This window comes from Triticum dicoccoides, chromosome 4B, assembly GCF_002162155.2.
Source record: "Triticum dicoccoides isolate Atlit2015 ecotype Zavitan chromosome 4B, WEW_v2.0, whole genome shotgun sequence".
In the NCBI taxonomy this organism is placed as follows: Eukaryota; Viridiplantae; Streptophyta; class Magnoliopsida; order Poales; family Poaceae; genus Triticum; species Triticum dicoccoides.
In genome coordinates this window covers 669,437,575-669,448,258 of record NC_041387.1, presented here as the reverse complement: position 1 = coordinate 669,448,258, position 10,684 = coordinate 669,437,575, and the positions used below count along the sequence as shown (strand labels likewise).

The following is a 10,684-nucleotide window of genomic DNA, read 5'->3' as shown; positions in this document are numbered from 1 at the left end:
TTATATAGGAGGAGGAAGTACGTCAGTGGACGCCCGAGGGGCCCCACGAGACATGGGGCGCTCCCTATAAGGGAGGGGGACGCGCCCTCCTATCTCGTGGAGGCCTCGGCTGCTTCTTGACTTGCACTCCAAGTCCTCTGGATCACGTTCGTTCCAAAAATCACGCTCCCGAAGGTTTCATTCCGTTTGGACTCCGTTTGATATTCCTTTTCTTCGAAATACTGAAATAGGCAAAAAAACAGCAATACGAGTTTCGACAAAAACTGGATGCACTTCGTGTACAAACTGGACAATATCTTTCGAAGTATCAGGGTTTCACACGAAAACTCATCTATTACAACTCCAGACTTTTTGTGTGTTTAGTGTGCACCATTCAAAGCCACATCATCAATTGTCAACCATTTTCCAACTCCATTTGCTATTTTTCATGGATTTTATGATTTTTTTGAGCTAAATGACCCTGAAATTAAAAATCACTACTAATGAACTCTGAAAACATTGAAACTTGGCATGGTATCATAATTTCACCCACATAGCATGTGCTAAAATGCTCAGAAGACATTCACTCAGTGTCTCACCAGAAAGCAACCAGAACTTCTCAAAGGACATGAATAATTGAAAATGCTCAGAAGACATTCACTCATTGTCTCACCAGAAAGCAACTAGAACTTCTCAAAGGAGAGGAATAATTGAAAATTCTCATAAGACATTCACTCAGTGTCACACCAGAAAGCAACCAGAACTTCTCAAAGGACAGGAATAATTGAAAATGCTCAGAAGACATTCACTCAGTGTCTCACCAGAAAGCAACCAGAAGTTCTCAAAGGACAGGGATAATTTAAAATGCTTGATACGTCTCCAATGTATCTATAATTTATAAAGCATTCATGCTATTTTATTATCTATTTTGAATGATTACGGGCTTTATTATACACTTATATTACTTTTGGGACTAACCTATTAACCGGAGGCCCAACCCACATTGTTGTTCTATTGCCTATTTCAGTATTTCAAAGAAAAGGAATGTCAAACGGAGTCCAAACGGAACGAAACCTTCAGCAGCGTGATTTTTTGGAAGAATATCATCTGGGAGACTTGGAGTTCATGTCGGAAGAGCCTCGAGGAGGCCAGGAGATAGGAGGGCGCGCCCACCCCTCCTGGGCGCGCCCCCTGTCTCGTGGGCCCCTCGAGCACCCCCACCCCCCGACCGACTTCTTTCGCCTATATAAGTCCACGTACCCTAAAAACACTGAGAACGAAAATAGATCGGGAGTTCCGCCGCCGCAAGCCTTTGTAGCCACCAAAAGTCAATCGGGACCCTGTTCCGGCACCCTGTCGGAGGGGGGATCCATCATCGGTGGCCATCTTCATCATCTCAGCGATCTCTATGACGAGGAGGGAGTAGTTCACCCTCGAGGTTGAGGGTATGTACCAGTAGCTATGTGTTTGATCTCTCTCTCTCTCGTGTTCTCTCTTGTGTTCCCTCTATGGCATGATCTTGATGTATCCCGAGTTTTGCTATTATAGTTGGATCTTATGATGTTTCTCCCCCTCTACTCTCTTGTAATGGATTGAGTTTTCTCTTTGAATTTATCTTATCAGATTGAGTCTTTAATGATGTGAGAACACTTGATGTATGTCTTACGTGGGATACTTGTGGTTAAAATGGGATATTCTATTGATCCACTTGATGTATGTTTTGGTGATCGACTTGCGGGTTCTGCCCATGATCCTATGCATAGGGGTTGGCACACGTTTTCGTCTTGACTCTCCAGTAGAAGCTTTGGGGCACTCTTTGAAGTACTTTGTGTTGGTTGAATAGATGAATCTGAGATTGTGTGATGCATATCATATAATCACGCCCATGGATACTTGAGGTGATAATGGAGTATCTAGGTGGCATTAGGGTTTTGGTTGATTTGTGTCTTAAGGTGTTATTCTAGTACGAACTCTTGAATAGATTGATCCGAAAGAATAACTTTGAGGTGGTTTCGTACCCTACCATAACCTCTTCGTTTGTTCTCCGCTATTAGTGTCTTTGGAGTGACTCTTTGTTGCATATTGAGGGATTGTTATATGATCTATCTATGTTATTATTGTTGAGAGAACTTGCACTAGTGAAAGTATGAACCTTAGGCCTTGTTTCCTACCATTGCAATACCGTTTACGCTCACTTTTATCATTAGTTACCTTACTGTTTTTATAATTTCAGATTACAAATACTTATATCTACCATCCATATTGCACTCGTATCACACTCTCTTCGCCGAACTAGTGCACCTATACAATTTACCATTGTATTGGGTGTGTTGGGGACACAAGAGACTCTTTGTTATTTGGTTGCAGGGTTGTTTGAGAGAGACTATCTTCATCCTACGCCTCACACGGATTGATAAACCTTACACTACAAGAAATATGTCAACTAGTGACCTTCTCTTAGTGACCCTAGCTGAATTGGTCGTAAATCCACGGCCATTTCGCTTGGAAGGGCTCAAACCCTGAATTGCCTTACACCAAATGGTCATAAAGTAGACAAGAGTGGTCCATGACCTTATTTCTACCTGATTACGACCAATATAAATGGTCATGAGGTTGTGAACGTGGATGCATTAGTACTTAGTGCTATGACTAGGCGCCACCTCATCAGTTTTGCCTATGTGTCATGTCCATGTGGCAGTTTTTGCCCTAGGTTGTGAAGCAACCTATATTTCTGTCATTACCAAAATTCCCAAAAAAATCTCATAAATTCTTTGGGTCAAATCTTCAGCAAATATGTAAAAAACCTTCCTTGCCTAGTTCATAAATAATTCAAAATATTCATTTTCCTATTCTGTTCAGAAAAACACTTTGTGAAGGAAGTACCACTTTGGCATGTCCAAATGGTATCCATTTTCTACAGTGCTTTCCTATGCCCAAATAACCATCCTCCACCAGATGCCAGCTCAATCCATTCATTATTTTGAGCCCAGCTTCAACATTCGTATTTATGTCCAGTGTGGTACTTTGCAAAGCAAGTACCACCTAGGCTCCTCCTTTTGAGCTGAAAATTTGTGAAGACAGTCTTCTAAGTAACTAATCATCCTCAGCCAAAACTCACGCCCATTAGCCACGTGCATTTCCTATACTGCTAATCAAACACTTGGCTACTTATTCATGTTTGACCATCGATCGGTCTCCTCGTGAGAATGTTATGTTGTGATTTTGTTTCTAGCACCGACCTGGGAAGTGCCCAACCCACTAGACATGCCTAGGCCGCCCAGAACACATGGCAACGCCTAGGTCATGCGGTGACCATGCGGCGGGCATGCGAGTTTACGCGCTCTAGAATTGGGGCCCTCGGCCACTGTCCAAACCTCGACGTATCGCCACCAAACCATGTATTTATGGTTAAATAGGTACTTATGTAACTAGAAATGATTTTTGGAAAAATAAATAGAAAACTATGAGGCAGCTGCAGTTCAAATTTGACCCGCTTCCTACTAAACCGACGAGAATTTGTCTTTTTCACCTGAGGTGGATCAAAACTTTTGACACCCAACTATTCTGTCAATTGTGCATTAAATATGTCGTAGTATTTTACAAAAATGATTTGATGCAATTTTGCAAAAAAAAATATCGTAGGTCCTTCACCAAAAAAAACTCATTTCGGGCACTCGAAAAATGGAAAATGAATTTTCCGTGCAAAGAAAATGAAAACTCCCTTATGCAACGTTGTTTGGAATTCCAAGATGCACCCTTGTGCACAATATGAGATCATTTGAACAAACTATGCCATGAATGTGGCCATAAGATTGATCATTTGGCTTGAAAGCCATGAATCTTCATGCATGATAGCTCATTTATGAGAACACTTTTTAAAAATAATTGTCGTATTACAAGTTTATTATTTTTCCTAGAAACTTAGTCACATATAATGACACAATGCGAAGGTTTTCCAATTTTTGATTTGTTTTGAATTTTTTATGCCCGTTTCAAAATGCTGTCAAAACGGCGGGCATGACCGTTCCTAGCTAGTGGTTGAATCTTGGATTTTTTTGGGTGTTTCTCTGATTAAATAGATACTTATGTAACTAGAAATGATTTTTGGAAAAAATAAAGAGCAAACAATAAGGTAGCTGCAGTTCAAATTTGACCCGCTTCCTACTGAACCGGTGGAAATTTATCTTTTTCACCAGAGGTGGATCAAAACTTTTGAAACCCAACCATTTTGTCAATTGTGCATTAAATATGTCCTAGTATTTTATAAAATTGATTAGGTCTAATTTTGAAACAAATATATGGTAGGTCCTTCATAAAAAAACTCATTTCGGGCACTCAAAAAATGGAAAATGATGTTTCCGTGCAAAGAAAATGAAAACTCCCTTAGGCAACATTGTTTGGAATTCCAAGATGCACCTTTTTGCATAATATGAGATCATTTGAACAAACTATGCCATGAATGTGGCCATAAGATTGATCATTTGGCTTGAAAGCCATGAATCTTCACGCATGATAGCTCGTTTCTGAGAACATTTTTTAAAAATAATTATCGTAGTACAAGTTTATTATTTTTCCTGGTAACTTGGCCACATATAATGACACAATGCGAAGGTTTTCCAATGTTTTGATTTTTTTTGAATTTTTTTGCCCGTTTCGAAATGCGGTCAAAACGGCGGGCATGATCGTTCCTAGCTAGTGGTTGAATCTTGGAAAAATTTGGGTGTTTCTCTGATTAAATAGATACTTATGTACCTAGAAATATATTTTTTTGAGAAAATAAAGAGCAAACTATGAGGCAGTTGCAGTTCAAATTTGACCCGCTTCCAACTGAATCGACGGGAATTTGTCTTTTTCACCAGAGGTGGATCAAAACTTATGACACCCAACCATTTGGTCAATTGTGCATTAAATATGGCCTATATTTTAGAAATTTTATTTGGTCCAATTTTGCAACAAATATATGGTAGGTCCTTCACAAAAAAAACGTCATTTTGGGCACTCGAAAAATGGAAAATGATTTTTTCGTGCAAAAGAAAATGAAAACTTTCTTAGGAAAAATCGTTTGTCATTCCAACATGCACCCTTGTGCACAATATGAGATCATTCAAACAAACTATGCCATGAATGTGGTCATAAGATTGATCATTTGGCTTGAAAGCCATGAATCTCCACACATGACAGCTCATTTCTAAGAACAATTTTTTTAAATAATTGCCTTATTACAACATTATTATTTTTCCTGAAAACTTGGTCATATATAATGACAAAATGCGAAGGTTTTCCAATTTTTTGATTTTTTTTGAATTTTTTATGCCCGTTTCAAAATGCGGTCAAAACGGCGGGCTTGACCGTTCGTAGCTAGTGGTTGAATCTTGGAATTTTTTTGGTGTTTCTCTGATTAAATAGATACTTATGTACCTAGAAATGATTTTTTGAAAAAATAAAGAGCAAACTATGAGGCAGCTGTATTTCAAATTTGACCCGCTTCCTCCTGAATCGGGGGGAATTTGTCTTTTTCACCAGAGGTGGATCAAAATTTTGACACCCAACCATTTAGTCAATTGTGCATTAAACATGGCCTAGTGTTTTTGAAAATTGATGTGGTCCAATTTTACAACAAACATATTATAGGTCCTTCACAAAAAATCTTACTTTGGGCACTAGAAAAATGGAAAATTGATTTTCCGTGTTAAAAAAATAAAAACTCCCTTTGTCAATATTGTTTGCCAATCCAAGATGTAAACTTGTGAAAAATATGATATCATTTGAACATATATTTGATAGGTATTTTAAAAAAAACTCATTTTGAACTCTTTAAATTCTTTGATGCGTTGTGATTGGTCAATAGACATATCACGCGGATCATGCTCAAACACCGTTGGATCTGCGAGCATTCAACGGGAGCCCTCACCCCCTCATCCTCTCACCCACGTAACCCTAACACAGCCGGCTCTTCTCTTCCTCGCGTCCCCTTCTCTCCCACAACCGTCAGCCCCTCGCTCCCTCCGATCCCCGCCGCCGCCTCCCCGATCCACTTCTATCCCTTTCCTCGATCACACCTCGCTGCCTCTTACAGCTTGCCTGCAAGTCCCTCCGCCGTCGCCCCATATCGCACCTTGACTGCAAGTCCCTCCACCGTCGCCTCCTCTCGATCCCAGCCGGCGACGACCACCCCTCTCCACCGTAGCATGCCTTCCTGCTCCTACTCGAGTCAGATCCGGACACCCCAGCCTCGGATCTATCTGCACCCTCCCCTCCCCTCCACTCCTAAACCCACATAGGTCTCTGTGCCGGCTCGATCCCGAATTCCCCATTCCCCTTTCCCTATCTCTCTCCATGGCCGTCGCCACCGCTTCCATGGCCCACAGGCTGCTCTCCCCCGCCTCCTCATCTCCCACCTCCTCGCCTCCCCCTGGTCCATCCCGCGCGCCCCGGTGGCGGCGAAGGAGATGCTGCGCTGTACGGCCGTCGCCTCCTCGTCGCTCCTCTTCCGCGGCGTCGGGGGCGCCAGGGGCATGGAGCGGCGGCCGGGGGCCGTCGGGTACTCCCCCGCGCGAGGCGGCTGCGGGGCCGGGGACCGGGCGCCCACGGAGATGGCGCTGCTATTCCCGGGCTGCGACTACGAGCACTGGTTGATCGTCATGGACAAGCCCGGCGGCGAGGGCGCCTCCAAGCACGAGATGATCGACTGCTACATCCACACCCTCGCCAAGGTCCTCAGAAGGTACCCGTCCATCCATCCGGCCTCCGTCCCGTTGCCAGAGCGGCTCAGTCAGACTCTCTCGCTACTCGGAAATGAGTGACAAAGACTACAAAATTGAGTCTTCTTTGTGCTGGGAGGCTAGCTCAGTGTTGCTTTCTGTCAAGTACTGTTCATGCAAGCCTGAAGATATGACGTTGCTCTGTCTCTGAATGTGTAGCAGCAAGGAGGAGGCCAAGAGGAAGATTTACAACGTCTCATGCCAACGCTACTTCGGGTTCGGGTGCGAGATTGACGAGGAGACGGCCATCAAGCTTGAATGTTTTCGTGTTATCCACATGTAAAATTACCAGAGCTAACAAACATGTCTGCTTCTCCTTTCGGTAGATGGGAGCATGCCTAAGTACATCTGTTGGTTGTGCCGCAGGGATTCCTGGTGTTCTTTTTGTGCTCCCTGATTCCTATGTTGACCCTGAACACAAGGACTATAGAGGTAATTCACTGTTTGGGCGTAGCACACCACACAGCATAATACATGACAACATTATTAGTGTATGAAGCTGGTTAAGACATAAATGCATCAGGGCAAGGTGGCATCCACAAGCATGCTTACCTCATGTTTTTCCCTAGTTGCATTTAAATGAAATCAAATTGCTCAATAGGTAGCCATTGTTGGTATCTATAATTGTAGTGGTCAAACTGGAGTTCTGCTGTTTTGATTTTCATGCTTGTACTATAAATGTCGTGCTCTCATATGCTTTGTTTGTTTGATCTCACTCTCTAACATTGGTTCACTAATGCTTGTACATTAATCCAGAGTACAGTGAGCATGTATGTTGATGAATGTTAAAACCAACTTTAACTAGTGGTGCAAGTGCAACTAGCTAGCTTGCGTGCAAGATCTCAGATAGATGGGTCTCCTAGTTTCATGACTGCTATTTAGAACTAAGTGCTCCATAAGTGTTTGTTGAAAATGAAAATGCAGTTAACTATAGCACAGTGAGAGTGCTCTCAAACGTCAGAAAGGTTGCTATTGCATTTACATTGTTGGCAGTGTCCTGCATTGACCGATGGTGCAGCCATATACCCCTGCCAGTAGCTAATTGTTCTCATTCATTATTGTGCAGCAGTGCCTTCTTGTTCATATCCATTTTTTTCAATTAATGCCAACATCTACATATACCCCTGCCAGAAACTAAGAATGTTCATAGTAATTTGAAAAGTATCTCATGCTTGATGCTTATACACTTGCATACACATCCCTCCTCCTCCTCTTCTCTTCTTCTTCCTCCCCTCGTCTCCCCCAATCTGATGTGTGTGTGCATTTATTTTTGCAGTTTCGTGAAGAGGCCAATCTGGTGTTGTGAAAGAAGGGGGCTGGCCATGGAGAAGATCCCGCGGCGAGCTCCTCAGGGTAGGTTATCCCACAGAGCTCCTCAATTGGGATGTGAAGATGCAGAACTTCTGTTTGTTCGGGAGCAGCTTTATTATGTCAAATGCACCAGATACTTACGATTTCTTTTATGATCTTCTGGCTGGGCTAGAGCAAAAATAGAGTTGCATATGATTTCTAGGTACTAGTAGAGGATCAATTCAGCTGTTATGCAACCAATAACCCTTCATATATACTCCATGCTGTTGTTTACTGAAACCAAATAAATTATCTACATGAAACAGAGCTTAAAATTTGCGCCGAAGATCACCATGCTAGTATGAGGTGCCTTTTGCATTTCTCTATTTGTGCTGCTATTACTATGGCATGCATTGTCTGTGTTTAAATTTCGTGCTGCTGCTTCAGATCACTAAGGATTGCTGGTACCTTTTTATGTCTTGTGTACTAGCGTTAAAATCTTACAGCAAAGTACATCTTTATTTTGAATAACAGTATATGAGATTAGCAAGAAATTATATGGTTTGAAATATTTTGGCGCTGACCTTGTTCTCAATTATTTTGTAGACTGCTTTCAATGGGGGGAGAAGTTTAGAGAACTTCAATTAAATAGAAGAATTATTCATGATTTCATTGTTGTGAAGGTGATTGAGTTGGTGTTCTATACCAGTTCCTTATTTACTTTGATGTACTGTTTCATAGGGCATAGTTATCCATGTTGCATTCCAATTCCTTATTTGACTAGATGCTTCAAATGATGAGGCTAGTTGATTATCCATGTTGCATGCGAATGGGTTGAGTAGATAGAATTGGAGTGAGCAGATCACCATATGACTAAGAAAAAGTCAGAAAGTATGTGTAGGAAAATATCATCGTTCTTGCTCACTTTGCAAAAATGACGAGTACTAGAAATTGTCCCCTTTCACTAATATTTGCTGCTTGCTAATGGTTATACGTCTTTTGCTTGATCTATTATGATTCATGCACACAGGTTGGCTAGAAATAGCCCTGGTTATAGATATTTTTTATTATGTTATACATTAATGTATGATGTTATTATTTGTATGTGTGATGCTTTCAGCCTGTTTTACTGTTTCCTCCTTGATTGATGTATTCATGTAATGTTCTGTTCTTGTAGGAATTCAAGTTGTCGCACCTGGAGAACTTGCCCATCAGAGGGAGCAATGAAGACATTGTTAGGATAGTACCAGATGTGCTCCTACAGGCAAATTATGTAGACATTGTATTCCTGTGTAATGAAATTTTGTATTCCCTGTGTACATGTTGCTTTAATGTTTGATTGTGAAAATTACTCAATTGCCATGATAGTACCGGGCCTGAATAGGCCACGAGACATACCAAGGTGGTACAAACATGGTATGGGATGAAAAGGCCATGGCCCAAACAATATTTTTCTGGAAGGACGAAAACTAATAAGAAATGCATTATAAGAGGTCATGGGCCAGAAATAAAAAGGCTAAACTGTGGGCTTGGCCCAAACAATATTTTTTTGGAAGGACGAAAACTAATAAGAAATGCATTATAAGAGGTCATAGGCCAGAAATAAAAAGGCTAAACTGTGGGCTTGGCCCATGTAGTCGACCAAATTAATAAGGAAAAAATATTCTAAAAAGGCTGAATTAATGGGCTTGGCCCATATAAACATCGAATCGGACCGGGCTGAATCTTATCCACGTTAGCTTGCCACGCTGGATCCTACGTGGCTTGGGGAGGCTGCTAGTGACCAAAATTTTGGTCAAAGAACCAATGACCTTTTACATATCACAAAGAAGGTCACTAATTTCATTTTACGACCACCAGCTTTTGACCTTCAAGTTTTGGTCAAAAAAAGGTCGCAAATGAAAAACAATGACCTTTCAGTGACCAATAGTGGTGGTCACAAGTTGACATATTTCTTGTAGTGTTAGGTCATCCACTTGAGGGAAATTTGCTACTGTCCTACAAACCTGTGCACTTGCAGGCCCAACAACATCTACAAGAAGAAGGTTGTGTAGTAGACATCAAGCTCTTTTCTGGAGCCATTGCCGGGGAGGTGAGTGCTTGAATGTATATCTTTAGATCTTGCAATCGAATCTTTTTGTTTCTTGTTTTATCACTAGCTAGTTTAGTCTATAAAAGAAAACTACAAAAAAATGGAATTGAGTTTGTCTCATACGCTTCATCTTTTTAATATCTTTCGTAAGAATGATGGTAAGGAAAATTGTGCTCAAGTGCTAGAAGAAGAAATCTATAAAATGTTTTGCACTAAATCTTTGAATGATGAGCATGATTGCAATGTTGTTAGTATGAATTCTTTGAATACCCATGATGCTAATGATATGCAAAGCCACAAGCTTGGGGATGCTATGCTTGATGAATATGATATGTTTAGTCCCCCAAGTTTTGATGAGCAAATTTATTATGATGAAAGCATGCCTCCTATTTATGATGATTATATTGATGAAAGTGGGTTTGGAAGAGTGTCAACTTTAGGTAGTATTGATCCCACTATTTTGGAGGATGTTGAATCTTATTGTGATGAATATGAAAGTGGATTTGGAAGAGTGTCAACTTTATTTAGTGATGATTCCACTATTTCGGAAGAGGTTCCAATT

At 41.2% G+C, this 10,684-nt stretch overlaps 1 pseudogene; it reads left to right on the top strand.

Annotated features, from left to right (window-relative positions):
- Positions 1–6,315: 6,315 nt before the first annotated feature.
- LOC119293044 lies at positions 6,316–7,682 on the top strand (annotated as a pseudogene).
- The last annotated feature ends 3,002 nt before the right edge of the window (positions 7,683–10,684 follow it).